This window comes from Malus sylvestris, chromosome 4 (genome assembly GCF_916048215.2).
Source record: "Malus sylvestris chromosome 4, drMalSylv7.2, whole genome shotgun sequence".
In the NCBI taxonomy this organism is placed as follows: Eukaryota; Viridiplantae; Streptophyta; class Magnoliopsida; order Rosales; family Rosaceae; genus Malus; species Malus sylvestris.
Window position 1 is genome coordinate 6,442,187 of NC_062263.1, and position 16,430 is coordinate 6,458,616.

Genomic DNA, 16,430 nt, shown 5'->3' on the forward strand with positions numbered 1-16,430 from the left:
TAATTCCTGTCTCATGGACTGACTATATTCAGCGCTAAACAAACTACTTTGTTCAATTAATCGCAACGAATTTATACTCAACTCGACTGGTAGCATTGCATCGTGTCCGTAAGTTAATGCGTATGGGGTTGTCACAGTCGCCGACCGGGGCGACGTCCGGTATGCCCATAATGCCTCGTTCAACTTCAAATGCCACATTCCAGGCCTTTCTTTTATTATTTTTTCGAGGATACCGATCAACACTTTATTACTTACCTCGGCCTGCCTATTCGCCTGTGGATAATACGGTGTGGACTGTTCCAGCCGAATTTTCAAATTGGTCGTGTAGTCCTTAAACCTTTCGGCTGTGAAGATTGTTCCATTATCGGTTATGATCGTTTCTGGCACACCGAACCGGGTCACAATGTGTTCCTCCACGAAATCGCAAACTTCCTTAGATGTTAACTCGGCATATGATTTTGCTTCGACCCACTTAGTAAAGTAATCAGTGGCGACTATTATCCATGCATGCTTAACAGCTCCAGAAGTCGGCGTGATTTTGCCGATTACGTCCATGGCCCATCCTCTAAACGGCCACGGCTTAATGACCGAATGTAATGATTCGGCCGGGGCCCTTTGTATAGGCCCATGGATTTGGCACTGCACACATCCTCGTGCAAACTCGATACAATCTTTCAGTATTCTCGGCCAAAAATAGCCGTGTTGTCGGAGTAGCCATCGCATTTTCCGTCCAGACTGGTGAGCTCCGCATACCCCTTCATGAACTTCTGATATCGCCCGAGCACTCTCTTGGGGGCCGAGGCATAACAATAACAAACCATCTTCACCCTTTCGGTACAACTCGCTCTGGTACGTGACATAGTTCGTGGCGTGAACCCGTGTCCTACGACTATGTTTTCCGTTGGGGTTGTCAAGGTACTGCATAATGGGTTTTCTCCAATCATCTGGTACTGCCTCGACCGTGCAAATTTCTATAGAGTCCTGCCGATCTAACAACGAAGGCAGGGACATGACCCTGGTGCGTATCACATTATCTCGACGGAGGATTTGCTGATTAACCAAGGCCAGGTATAGTTGTCGTAATATTGGTATCTCCCGGCCTAACTTGCCCCCCATGAGTTGTGCACCGGAGGCGATTTGAGCCAACTCGTCTGCGTCGGTATTATGAACCCGAGAAACATGCTCGAATGTAATACCGTCAAAGGACTCGGCCAAATAACTGGCGACCATGTGGTAAGGCGCCAGAGTACAACTCATGCAGCGAAAAGACCCATTAATTTGGTTAATCACGAGTTCAGAATCCCCGAGGACGAGAACACGAGTGGCGCGTAGGTCAAGAAGGAGGCCCAGACCAATGACCAAAGCCTCGTATTCGGCCTGGTTATTGGTGCAGTCGAAATCCAATTTGAGCGAAAATAACCAACGATCGTTGTGAGGAGATTGAATGACGATGCCTGCACCGGCCGAGGACGAAGTACTGGAACCATCGAAATACATCGTCCAATAGTTGTCGCGGGTCACCACCATGCCAATCTCGACATCAGCACCCCCGAAATCGTAAGGCGAAGGGTGCTGGGCAAGGAAATCGGCCAACGCCTGTCCTTTCACAGCTTTTTGCGGCACGTATTGCAAACTGAACTCGGACAACGCCATCGTCCATTTCCCAATTCGGCCCTTCACAATTGGCCGGGTAAGCATGTACCGGATAACGTCGGTCTGGGCAATGACTTGGGTGACCGACGGGAACATGTAATGCCGAAGCTTGGATGCAGCGAAGAACACGGCGAGACAGAGCTTCTCAACGGCGGAATAATTGATCTCCGGAGGACTCAGATTACGGCTGAGGTAGAAGATAGCCTGTTCCTGTCCGGCATCGTTGTCTTGCGCGAGGAGGCAACCGATGGACTCGTCGGCCGCCGAAATGTATAGCTTGAGAGGCTTACCGCGCTGAGGAGGGACCAGGACATGTGGGTTTGTAAGGGAAACCTTGATCTGCGTGAACGCCGCCTAGTGCTCCTCATTCCACATGAACTTATCTGAGTCATTGAGCTTCAAAAGTGTGGAAAATGCTTTCATTTTACCTGCCGAATTAGCAATAAATCGGCCATAACAATTGATCTGGTCGAGTAAGGACTGTAATTGTTTCTTCGTTGTTGGGGGTGGGGCGGTGATGATTGCGCGTGCCTTATTCTCATCGACTTCAATCCCACGATGATGTACGAGGAAACCAAGAAAATTCCCGACCGATACACCAAAGGCACACTTGGCAGGATTCATCTTGAGGTTGTGCTGACGCATACGGAGGAAAGCCTGTCGGAGATCGTCCAGATGTGTCTGTCGGCGTTTAGATTTGACGACAACATCGTCGATATAAACTTCGACGATGGTGCCAATTAAATCATGGAAGATGGTGTTCATCGCCCGTTGGTACGTGGCGCCGGCATTCTTGAGGCCGAATGGCATAACAACCCATTCGTAAGTGCCGAGTGCCCCCGGGCAACGGAAAGCAGTTTTGTGCACATCGGCTTTGGCAATAAATATTTGGTTGTATCCGGCATGCCCATCCATAAAGGATAAGATCGCATGATTCGCCGCGGCATCGATTAACAGATCTGAAATCGGCATTGTATACTCATCTTTGGGCGTTGCCAGATTCAGATTTTGAAAATCGGTGCAGATGCGCAGTGCACCACTTTTCTTTAATACAGGAACAATATTCGCCAACCATTCGACATATCGAGCTGTCCGAATGAACCCGGCTTTCAAAAGCCGAACTAGTTCGTCCTTGACACTGAGTTGTACTTCGGTCGAGAATTGACGAGGTGGCTGACGGAAAGGCTTGAATCCGGGCTTAATACATAATTCATGCTCGACTAAAGCACGATCTAAGCCGGGCATTTCATGATAACTCCAAGCAAAACAATCTTTGAATTCCGTAAGCAAGGCCCGCAACTCGTCCTTCATTTGTTGAGGAAGTAACGTACTAATAAACAAAAGCCGTGGGTCATCGGTCGTCCTAACATTAATCTCTTCCAAAGGGTCCTTAACAAGGGGCCGATGATCTTCGAGCTCGGCCGGGGCGGCTCGAATTTTATCAAAAGATAATACAGGCCCATTATCTCCCTCAGCAAGGAACTCGACGAGGTTGACGCCCGAATTTGGTTGTTTAGATATCGTATACCAATGGGCCAGCAGTCGTTCCATAGTAGATGAAACCGCGGCCCTACGTGCTTCCCGATCGGTGTCAAACATCGGCTTCGGGGATAAAGTTAGCTAATCCGAGTCTCGCCGAATCCTGCTGGACAGTCTCGGCGCCAACCTCGATAGCTTTCTGAACGGAAATCCGAGTCGGCCGTCCCTCTTCATTGAAGCCTTGCAACGTAATGTAGTCGACGTGATCGTCATAATACCGTGCTTGTATCATGTTAGCTTCTAAGGGCTATTGGCCGGATGAACAGTGACCGATTTGCCGTCCCAAAAGACAAGCACTTGGTACAATGATGAAGGAATACAACTGGTTTGATGAATCCAATCTCGGCCGAGCAATGCATTATACTCGGTTTTGGAATCAACCACGAAAAAAACGGTCATATGGGTGCGACCGGCAATATTTACAGTCAACGGTAGTACACCCTTGGTGTGGGATTTGTCACCGACAAAACTACTCATTGTGATTCCTGACGGAATAAGCTCGTCATTTGAACGGCGCAAGGCCTTCATGATGTTCAGAGGCATAACATTAACGGTAGCTCCACAGTCGACAAAAACTTTAGAAACTGGATATCCCTCGATGTGGGCCGTCACATACAGTGGCTTTAAATGGTGAAGCTTAGCCGACGATGAACGAGGGAACAATTCAACCAAAGCGGCCTTTAGACTATCATCTTTTGTTGTTGACTCGCCTTCAGCAATCGATACAAAATCGACATGGCCGGGTTCCTCGGCAACCACATCTCCATCAAGGAAATTTGGTTGAGCCGTGCTTGATTGAAAATCGGCAGGTAACACATGGACCATACTGATTTCCATATTATCCAGGACTGAAGGGCCCATTTGGCCAAGACCCTCCTCGTTCGGTTGGTCGGCGACTTCGGACTCAGTTGTCGTCAGAGTCGGACAACGAGACTCTTCTGTCCCTTCTTCAATGACGTCACTCGGCGGAGCTGCTTCGAAGATTTGTTGGTTCTGCATGACCGTCTCAGGTAAGGTTGAGATTGACAATGAACTTGGGGTCAGGACCTGAACCTGCTCCTGGTAGTGTAGCCGAGCATCCCTAGTGTCGAGATAAGCATCCAGACGGGCAATACGTGCGATTTCATCGGTCGTAAGGCCGAAGAGAGAAACTGCCGAGAATACTTCAAAGTGATATCGTAAATACTGAAGGTCCTCCAGCGAGAAAGGAAGGTTGGCTGCATTGATATCGATGTACGGGTCGACTTCAAACCCAAAAACACGAGCTTCTCGTATGTGCTGGAACCTTGTTTCAATCCTGGATATGAGGTCTTCTGGATGATCCGCTCGGCATCCGGACAAGTCAGGATCAGATCAATGGTGTCCTGGCATGCCTTCGGCAAACCATACAGATCGTTGGCCGAATGATTCTTATGAAATTCTTGCATATACTCTAAAGACTCCCCAAGAAACGGGGGATGCAAATTCCGTCGAATTTTGACCAAAGGCTCTTGTATAGCTAGCGGGGATAATTTGCTTTCGGCCTCTTGCCTGAAATGTTCAAGACGTGCCTTCATTTCCCTTGGTCGAATGAGAAGTTTGATCCGTTTATCAGCTTCTTCAAACATGGTCTCGACATCTTGATCGACCAGCCGTTTCCCTTGAACCAACTCTGTCATAATTGCTGGAGGTGGTCGCTCCTCATCAGTGGCAACTGTATCCTTCGGCCGCCACTTAGGGGCCGAAGTTTCTTGGGCTACTTGTCGGCGAGCCATGCAATCTATCCGTTGATGCCGGCGTTTCTGAGATTTGGACAACGCGGTGTAAACGCCCATCGAAGAATGGTATGTATACCAACGTTGATCTCTAGGCTCGAGAGGCTTGAAGGTCTTTTGACTCCGTGATGATCCTGAACTGCTAGAATTACGCTTATAGTAATCATCGTCATAAAATGAAGCATCAAAATCGAGGCGCCGCCTGACCGGGGGTGTCTCTTCCATCCGTACTTTAGGACCGAGCCTCCCAAAAACCCCATGATGTTGGCCTTCATTGGCTATCTTTTGCCGAGTTACGGCCATGGGTTGCGAAGAAGGCTTCTCCTCTGGTTCACTGTCGACCTTCGCTTTACATTTCCTGCACAAAACCGCCGTCCCACTATCTTCATTGGCGCTACAATCCATCATAGGTTTGACAATAGCGGGCCCCGTTAAGGCCGCAGATGGTTTATTTGAACGCAAATCGGCCATGAACCGTGGCCGAACATTCTGATTCCGCGGGCGTTGTGTCTCAACCACTTCAGCCTTGCCTTTCCCTTTGTCCTTGGGTAGGTACGCGTCGACCATGTTTACTGTTGCCGTGGGGAACAGATCAGTATCAACACTCATCCTCTTCTCGGGAAACTTCAGTTTGCCATTATCAATCCAGCTTTGGACGTTGTCGCGAAATACGACGTAATTGTTTGTTGTGTGTTTGCTCGAATTGTGGTATTTGCAATACACCTTTCCTTTAAGCTCTTCGGCCTTAGGAATGTTATGACCAGGCCGAAGTTTAATGATTCTTGCTGATAACAGTTGGTCAAAAATTGCGTCAGCCTTGGTAATATCAAAAGTATAAACCTTTGACGGTTTCGATGTTCCTTCAGTGGCCGAGCGACTTTTGGCTTCTCTAGAATCAACCTGAGTCAATGCCTTGCAAATGTATGGCTTATCTATTACTATCTCAGCCGCATCCACACTAACACATTCATCCTCGGTCGATGCATAATTGACAGTAGGGTTTTTGTATATCGTTCCCCGAACTGGAGTCTTCGAAGTCTTTTCCTCGCGGAGTAAATAATCATACTGCTCGACATGTTGGGCCAATTCGTACATATCCCGAAAATTTGCCCCCAAGAATTTCTTTTTGTATTTGACGTCAAGGCCGTTCAAAGCAAGCCTGACAAATTCGACTTCAGGTAAAGGCACTCGGCACCAATTCCTAGCCGATTTTAACCTAGTAAGATAATCCATTGGTGACTCATCAGATGCCTGAGCCATCCGTGCTAATGAAGAGACTGACATCTCCATCCCCGGCTGATAAAACTGCTCGTGGAACTTCTCGACCAACTCCTCCCAGTTTTGGACGGAATTAGGCGGGAGATTGATGTACCAGGCAAATGCCGAGCCGGTCAATGAAAAATTGAACAGCCGTAACTTGTGGAAATCACTATTAACATCTCCACATTGCGCGGTGAAACGAGCCACGTGCTCCAACGACGACAGGGACGATTCACCGGCAAAAAGACTAAAATCTGGGATCTTGAAACCCTTCGGGTATCCAAACGTTTCCACATACGCTGGGTATGGATGAAAAAATTGGGAAACTTCGGCCCTTTCTTCATGGCTGAGTCGATCATCCGCTGAACTTCGGTCATATCAACAGGTGTTGCTTCGACCCTCTGGTCGGTCCCGTCTGACCTACTATTCGACCCTCCTCCTTTCTCCAAATTAATTGGTTTGAGCGGGGCAGGAATAGGCTCGGCCGGTACAATCGGTACCGGGTTGTTTCCTGGTAAACAATGTTGGCGAAGATCGAAAGGCCTGCTGCCACCAACTTGACTAACCAGCATTTCAAGCAGCCTGGTTTGTCGATCATTGGAACTGAGTATCGCGTCATGCAGCTTGTTAATGCCTCGACTAAACGTCTGCTCGACTGACCGAGACTGCTCGTCCAGTCGCTTTCGAAGAAACGACCTTGTTGGTGGATCAGATCCTTCACCACCATCCTCGTCACACTCTTCTACTATCCCTTCAGTGAGAATGCAGGTGTTCCTGTTAGGGATTTCTGGACCGCGGAGTTGACTGCCGAGATTAACTTCTCTCTCTCGGCGGGTCGCACTCGTGGACTCAGGTGTCACGGCGCTAAGGGGATTCTGCGCTTGTGGCACACTTTGTCCGTGCTTTGATTCGGCAAATCAGCTATCGACTTTCCCATAGTGGTTTTCTTTTTTACCGATCGTGTTTCAATTGGCATGAACTTCGTAGTTTAGCACTGAGTCCCACTGGGCGTGCCAAAATGTTGACCCTAGAAACTACAAAGCCTACGTGGCGCGCAGGCCGAGTAATTAATGAACTAACTACGTCCTTCGGTGAATGCGGGGCGTGCCAACTCATCGGCCGAGCTCGGCCGAGGAGTAAATTTGTTGATGTTGCGTTGGGTCGCGCTACTGACTTCTGTGTCTTGCAATTACGGCCGAGAAAGGAACACGTCTCGGCCTCTTGGGCTCTCGAACCTGAAGACAAGGTTACTATTCTTACGAAGTTCAATATCAAATTCGGCTTTCAATGTGCCGAATGTAATAACTGTAACACCTCACTTCGCCGAGAAGGCTGACGAGATGACCTCGACCAATAAGGATTTAGAAACCCTTCTCGACCGAGACTTGGATAGGTAATCAATCGTTCTCGCCGCAGTGCTGTTGATGCCAACGGAAGGTACTGCAAGACTGACTGACTCTACGGTGACAGAGCTATCTATGCCGACTTAAGATATCACCGGTTGCTTCCACAGTGCTGTTGATGCCAACGGAAGATGTGTCAGCGAAAAAGGAAAAAGAAAAATCACAAGTTGTGAGAGTTTGCGCAGGGCAATTTTGTATTGATTTTGTGGGGGGTTTTCCGTTGCTGAATGTCTTGTATTTATAGTAGCAGAACACCGAGTCCGAATTCCAATCCTATTCGAACTAGGTTCCCTTCTCCGGATTAACATTACCTCGATCAGCCCTATCTCTGCTAGGACTACGAATCTAGTCCTTAACTGAGCCGGATTCGCCTTCTAGTTTACTGATCTCGTCAAGAGTCCCTATTGTATTAGGACTCGACTTGCATTCTGATTTAACCGACCTAGGCTTGGAAGCCCATGAGCTGAACGCTTCATGACCCTTTCGCCGTACGGCTTCTCGGGCCAAGAGTGATTCCTCCCTCGGCCCAAACTGTTATTTTGGGCCCAAACAGATGCCTACAATCTTTCAATCCCTATCATGTAGGCATAACTATTAGAATTTTCAATTTCTATCTTTCAACCCTCAAACTCTATCACGATTGCAATCTTTTAATTTTCAACACCTATTAGAGTAAAAAAAAATTAAAATAACAACAAAAAGTTATCAAAATTATGCTCATCTAATCCATTCTAATAAATAACAACCAAAAGTTATCAAAATGACAACAAAAACAAATTAAAATAACAATTAAAGTGCAAAACAAATTAATTTAACATAATATATTCTTATGTTAGTTTAACATAAATGCTTATAAATATTATTCATTTCCATTTTCTCATAACAATTCAAGTGACAAAATTAATTAATTCGACTAAATATTTATTAATTTAATAAAAATAATAGAAAATTATCTAAGTACTTAAATTAGAAATTTTAAATAAATAAACTTGTGTATTATACAATTTAAAAATTAAAGAATTTAGTGATAGAAACTTGAATTATGGAAGAATTCCGACGTCGATCAACTCTTTAGGTACTCAACCAGTTCAAATAAATTTCCTACAAAAATAAATTGTAAATAAAAAATAAACATAAGAGGAGAAAATAAAAATATTAGAGGCAAGAAAAACTTACTATTGGGAAGAAGGAACAAATGAAGTTGGAAGAACAAATAAGAAAGGCGCAAGAGAGAGAACACGGGAGGGTTTGTAAATTGGAAGAACGAATAAATAAAATGCAAGAGAGGAAGAAGAAAACACCGCCAGGGGGGGTATTATAAATACCATCAAGATGTCGCTTACAACTGACACCAGGTTTCAAAATATTTAAAAAACTAAAATCTATGTCGCTCATAACCGACGCAGACTTTAATTTTTTATTTTTTTTTAAAATAAGGACAAGTTTGTGTGGCGTCAAAATAAGGACAAGTTTGTGTCGGTTAAAACCGACATGTCCTTGACAGTCTCGACAGTCGTATCAGCGGCCTCGAAATAGGACAAGTTTGCATCGGTTCAAACCGACGTTATGCCCTACACTGATACTTTATGTCGCTTAAAAGCGACACCAGTGTTTAAAAAAATTAAAATGTATGTTTACGTCGGTTTAAAAGCGACACCAGTTTTTAAAAATATTAAAATGTGACGTCGGTTTAAAAGCAACACCAGTATTTAAAAATATTAAAATGTGTGTGTACGTTGGTTTAAAAGCGACACCAGTATTTTATGACGCTTATAAGTGACATTAAATCCGACGTCATGTTCAGTTAGTGTCACAACTGTCTTGTCTGCCACTATATTAGATTAAACCGACACCACCCACTGAAACTATAAGACCATTTTGTAGTAGTGTTTGGGAATAATAATGGGTGGGAAAATAACATTTTATGGTGGGTGTGATTATCATGTGAGTGGGAAAATAGGACACTGGTGTGCGTCTAGTAACACTTGTTCACATGATGATATTTTTTTATTTGGCTTATGAATCCCCATCCACAAACTCCTAATATTTTACTAATAACATACTTCCATGTCAGCTTTCTTTTTATTTACAAAAAAATTTAATTTATAATTTCTTCCACATTATCACATACAAAAGATTGAATAGCTTTTATAACTGCAAATCCCATATCTTTCATGAAACGAAGGCAATTAATTAACGAAATGGTTAAGATGCATATATGATATATAAATGTGCAATTGGTGAAGCTGCACAGCGTTAAATTTGGAATAATCAAGACAAGTCTGGGGCTGGCTTGGACAACTCATTTAATTTCCATCCATTCAAAGTTCAAAAAGTAGCGTTCCAATGACTTTTTCAACAGAAATATCCCTTGCAGAAGGTGCTATCCAAGTCAAAGAGTCCTCCAGTTCACCAATATCTGAATCCGTTTCAAGATAATTTGACATCTTGAGCACAGGACTGTTGTTGAGACCAGGCAATATTGCTGAAGAGTAGGTGTTTCTGAATTCTGTTGGAAAGATGACATTCTTCGAATCAGCAACAATGAGGTCTAGATTCTGGGAACAACCAAATTCTGTAAGAAAATCTGCCAGTACAGGTAAATGTTTCCATGGCCCGTTGAAGGCAGTCGGAAATTGTACGTCCCAGAAGTCCAACAGTAAGATGGCGGCCTCCCCTAAATTTGGAGCTTTCAAAGAAATCTTGGACGTTAAGTAACCACTAAGGAAATATATAGAATTTAGATTCGGAGTATTGATCGTGGCCTCCAAACTACGATGACATTCAAGTAAGCGTAAGTTTTTCAGGTGATGAGCATTGTTTATACCATATTTAGGGCTTCGTATTTAGACCTCGTATAAATACTTGGGGTACTTAAATGTAATTATGTAATAAAGGAAGGGGTAAATATGTAATAAGTAAAGAGTCCTTATTCTATAAAAGGACCCCTCACCCTCACATTGGAGGAGGCCAATTCCTAGGCCCTCTCGCCCCCTCTCAAAGCTCTCGCTCTCAGAGCTCTCTCTCCCTCAGATAAATACATATCAGTGTGGACGTAGTCCAAACCTTGGGGTGAACCACAATACATCTTGTGTTATTTACATTTCTTGCAGATTCACGGTCGGATTTACGTTGTTCCAAGACCTCCGGTTTTGTGCATCAACATTTGGCGCCGTCTGTGGGAAACGACACGAAAAGCTATGTCGGTCATTTCTCAAATTTTCACCTCCGCCGTGGATCTGCAAAACCCACACAGAGACACAGACACAGATCTCTCTCTCTTTAGAGTTCAAAGCTTGGGGCTGCCATTTAAAGACATAACTCATTCTCCAGCTGGCATTTAAAGACCCAACTCCTCCTCCTCCTCCTCTTTCTTCCACTCTTGTTTTAAAAGCTTATACCTTCTCCTTCTCACACCTCACCCCTTACCTTTCTCTCTCTACTCTCTTTAAATCTGCAGAGAAAATGGGTGATTTGAGGTCTAAGTTCTTGGGCGTTTAGTCTGTTTTGAAATATGAGCTTTTCAATGATCTGGCCTTCGAATTCACGAACTTTTCTCGTCAATGGGTCGAACGGGTTGGTGGAAACAGCATGGACGTGCCAATGGCTCACAAAAATGCAGGACTGCAGCAAGCCCATCATCAGAGGTGCATGATGTTTCCTAGAAGAGGTCAGATAATTCCCATCATGAATGCATTTGATCTGCCTGCTGAGCATACAAGAAGTCGTAGAAATGAAGGCATGGTTGCCATTCACGCCGTCGCGAAACTTCCCAGGCTGTCGACAAAAATCCTTGCCGATACTATTCTAATTGCAGCAGGCGGAAGACATCTTGCTTATAATATTCAAATAAAAAAACGACCTTGCCTGATTGGTGCAGGTGAGACCCGGACGATCTTGCCGAGGTCACCACGAACTGTGAAGTCGCGAAGGGTCGAAAGCAGGTCCATAGACAATGATGCAATTTGCTTGCTGCTGTTGTAGCAGAAAATGATATGGGTTGTACATTTCATGCTGGTCGGCGAGCGCAACGGTTACCTCAAGGGTGTCGCCATCGAGATTAACCACCGTCAGACCATCACTGTCCTCACCCTCTACAATGCTGCCATGTCATCCCGCTGATGTGCATGAAGAATCTCGAAACAAGTCTAATGCAATGAATGGTGATTACAATAATTTGATTCAGGATTATTATGCAGTACTGCAGAATGATGGTGATGTCAGTGAACGGGATGGCACAACTCAGATCTCGTGGTGGAGCTGGAATACACCAACTAGTTTTCAGGCAGCAAAAAAAGAGAAAGGGCAGAGAGTGAAAAGAAGAAGGCAAAAGCTTTTACAAAGCAAAAACGGAGATAAGATTATTTTCTTATTATTAAATCTATTATCATTCCTTGTCTGCCATATTGATCAGGGTCAAGAAAACAGAAAGAAAATCAGAAAGCAGAAAAAGGAAAAGCCGAAAAGAAGATGCTCCACTATTCTACTACTCCACTATCCCACAAGATAACATGATTAAAGATAAGAAGATGCCCACCAAGGTTTCCTGTCTCCACTTTCTGTTAGACTAGAAGATGCCCATCAACATGCTAAAAACATGTAATTTATTTTTCTTAGCTTTCAGAGACATCTGTATAAACCCCCATCAGAGGGTAAAAAAAAAAAAAAAAAAAAAAAAAAAAAAAGCAAAACCCAAAGTAATGGGCTGGAATGTTATGTGGAGGGCAAAGGCTCATATGCCCAAAAGAGCCAGGCCTTCTATTATCACCAACTAGGTGATCAAAAGTACGTCTAGTGCTACAAAAAATTATTCGGTAGCCTGCCGCTATTACCACCAACTATGTGATCAAAAGTACGCCCAGTACTCCAAAATTATTCGGCAACCCGCCGCTATTATCACCAACCAGGTGATCAAAAGTACGCCTAGTACTTCCAAAATTATTCGGCAACCCGCCGCTATTATCACCAACCAGGTGACCAAAAGTACGTTCAGTACTCCAAAAATTATTCGGCAACCTGCCGCTATTACCACCAACCAGGTGATGAAATGTACAACCCGTACTCTAATATCATTTGGCAACTAGCCATTCATGCCACCAACTAGGTGGTGAAATGTACAACTTGTACTCTCCTTCATGCCACCAACCAGGTGATCAAAAGTACGCACAGTACTTCAAATCATATATGAGCATTATTCATGTCAATCATACATAAACATTCATGAGCATTACTCATGTCAATCATATATAAACATTCATGAGCATCACTCATCCAATCATACATAAACATTCATGAGCATCACTCATGTCAATCAGCTTCAAAAGCTTCATTTACAGAGCTCTAGCTTCAAAAACTTTATTTACAAAAGCTCTAGCTTCAAAAGCTCTATTTATAGAGCTTTAGCTTCAAAAGCTTCATTTACAGAGCTCTAGCTTCAAAGCTTCACTTGCAAAGCTTCACCTACAAAGCTTCAGTGCAGGGTATACAAATACCGCCTCCGAACAACCGCCACTTCGGCCCATACATGGATTCAATTTGAAGTCTCCAGCCAACAGACTCTATTGACCGAAGACTTGGGGGACTACATTAGGTACCATATATTGGGCCTCAACTAGGCCTCATGAAAATACTTAGGGGACTTAGCCCATTATCTATGTATTGAGGAGCGAGCCTTTATTCTATAAAAGGGACTCCCTCACTTTCATTAGAGAGCACTCATGTAAAATACTTGGGGGACTTAGCCTATCACTTATGTATTGAGAAGCGAGCCTTTATTTTTTAAAAGGGACTCCCTCACCTTCGTTAGAGAGCACCGCTGCCAGCTGAGCAACTTCCTCACCACGAGCATCACTCCTAACTCATTATTCATGTATTGAGGAGCGAGCCCTTATTTTATAAAAGGGACTCCCTCACATTCGTTAGAGAGCATCACCGCCAGCTGAGCAACCGCCTTGCCGCAAGCATCACTCCTAACCCATCATTTATGTATTGAGGAGTGAGCCCTTATTCTATAAAAGGGACTCCCTCACCATCATTAGAGAGCATCAACTCTAGCCCATCATCCATGTATTGAGGAGTGAGCCCTTATTCTATACAAGGGACTCCCTCACATTCAAACGCCACAAGCCGAGCCAACCAAGGCAACATAAGCCACGAGCCGAGTAGCCTCGCAGCGTGTGCTACTTCTAGTTGAGAATCATTTCAGATTGAGCACCGCCTTATATCGAGCATCCATTCAAGACAACATCTAGTTACTTCGGCCCACACATGGACTGAATTTCAAGTCTCCAGCCAAAAGACTCTCTTGACTGAAGACTTGGGGGACTACTGTTTATACCATATTTAGGGCCTCGTATTTAGACCTCGTATAAATACTCGGGGGACTTAAATATAATTATGTAATAAAGGAAGGGGCAAATATGTAATAAGTGAGGAGTCATTATTCTATAAAAGGACCCCTCACCCTCACAATTGGAGGAGGCCAATTTATAGGCCCTCTCACCCCTTCTCAAAGCTCTCACTCTCAGAGCTCTCTCTCCCTCAGATAAATACATATCAGTGTGGACGTAGCCCAAACCTTGGGGTGAACCACGATACATCTTGTGTTATTTACATTTCTTGCAGATTCACGGTCGGATTTACGTTGTTCCAAGACCTCCGGTTTTGTGCATCAACAAGCATGAATGTTGATATGTTTCAAGTTATGAGATTTGCGCAACATTATCCGCTCAACGTGAAGAAACTTTGATGAAACAAATGTAAAAGATTCAAGATTTATTGTCTCGTCAACTTGAATATCTTGAGCATTGCAATACTTCAACTTCCAAGAATTTGAGACTGTAACTTGAAATATAAAACATGGAGAGTTCGTCTTCTTGATCGTCTTCATAAGAACATGAAGTTAATGACAAATATTCAATACAAGGGCACTCCCAAATTAAGGAACTGAGGGCACGCTCATCAAACCGAACCCTTTCGGGGGACATTGTTTTCAAGGAGGGAAGAAGCTGGCTTATACGATCTATATGACGTCCATCGTTGGCACTACGTATGTCCTTTATCCTCACATACGCCAGACTGAGAGTAGTTAAAGATTTTGCAACGAGAAAGGTGGTTCGAGATAAGCAGTAGTGGTTTTCGTTGACATGCCAATCCCTTCGAAGGCTTATATCTAATTCTTTGACGTTTCTCTCTAACGAACAAGTTAATAACTTATCAACAATGCTAGTGTCCTCTCTAAACAAGTAGCCCGTCATATGAAGCCTCAGTTTAAGTAACTTGAGTTTCTTTTGCTTATCATTCTCATAAAATCTCAAATACCTTATCAAGATGTTGTTGATGAACTTTCTATGTTTATCACCGTGCTCGTCTCGACGAAAACCAACGCTTTCCTCGTCGAAATCTAAGACAGAGCTCGAACACCACACACCTTCCCATTGCTTGGAAAGAAAACTCATACGGACAGCAGCTTTGGTGGGAAGAATTTGGATGATTTTTTGCTTAACGAGGTCAGGTTAGTGAAGGTGTGCCATGACGTTTCGGCTACGATTGATCTTCTTTCTGTATTTGGGTCGGGGGTTTGCGGATGGAAGACTAAATTTGGCAAAACCGGCACCTTTTTCTACCTTAATTTCATAAAATATTAGGGTTTCCTGACAAAATGAAACTAGCCAATTAATATCAGATTAATTCTTCTAATATATATTAATGTGCTGGCGGAGTCTTTCACTGCTATTTCTTGAAAGCATTTTACATGAGGCAAATTTTCTAACGGATACAATCATAAGTATAGCGTTTACTAGCTATTTAAGATTCTTATATCTGGGATCGCACTTTGCCTACGAGGGCACGAAATGCTTTCTATTTGATTGTATGGGAACATGATGTAATTATGGCTTGTGTATTTAATAAAGTTTATTTTCGAGATATTCTATTTATTTTAAGAATTTTGGCTGTGAGCAGAAAATGGTTGACAAATTAGTCCAAACCAAATTCTTAACAGAGTCTAACAATCAGAGGAATTGTAATTTTGAGTTATGCATGTTTATTTTGAGAATTATTAATTAATTGAAGGATGTATATATGATAATATGATACATCACTCTTTAAGAATATTGTGCTGTTGTTTGGGAGATAGGTCTTGAATTTTGAGATCAATTTTACGGAGAAGATAAGGCTGCAGGGCATGGCATTGGTCGCTATTCTATGCAGCAGCAGCAAGGTTTGCAATTACGTAGGCCAAGCCACATTTCTTCGACCTACCACATATAGCTGGTACCCCTAAATAGGACCCTGGGTCTCCAACTTTCACAACACCCAAAATGTAGGTCAATTCCTTTGAGACTCCGTCAACAACATTTCTACCAAAGAAAACACTTGATTTCTGTTTGTTTACCTGTTGTCCAGGTGCGAAACTATAGTGATCAATTAACTGAATTAGACGCTGAAAATTTTCTTTAGTTGCCGTTAGGAAAATGAGAGTATCATTAGCGAAGAACATGTGGGATATAACCAGTCCAGCCGCATTCATCTGCACTCTTTGTAACCACTGTCGATCATTGGTGTCGCGCCCTGATCCCGACCTACATCCAGGATCGACACATGATGTCACCAAGTAACCATATATCTAACAGATCTCACCTCCGGGATATGTACGAAGAATAACTCAAGAATAAAATCGCATAGTAATTTTGTTCGTACACTTTATGGCTGCATCTAACATTCTCGTTGTTAGACTGCCTACGTACCCTAAATAGGGATCAAGCCATTCGTAGTTTGTAATTCATTAAAATCAAACATTTATCCCACTATGTTCAAGCAG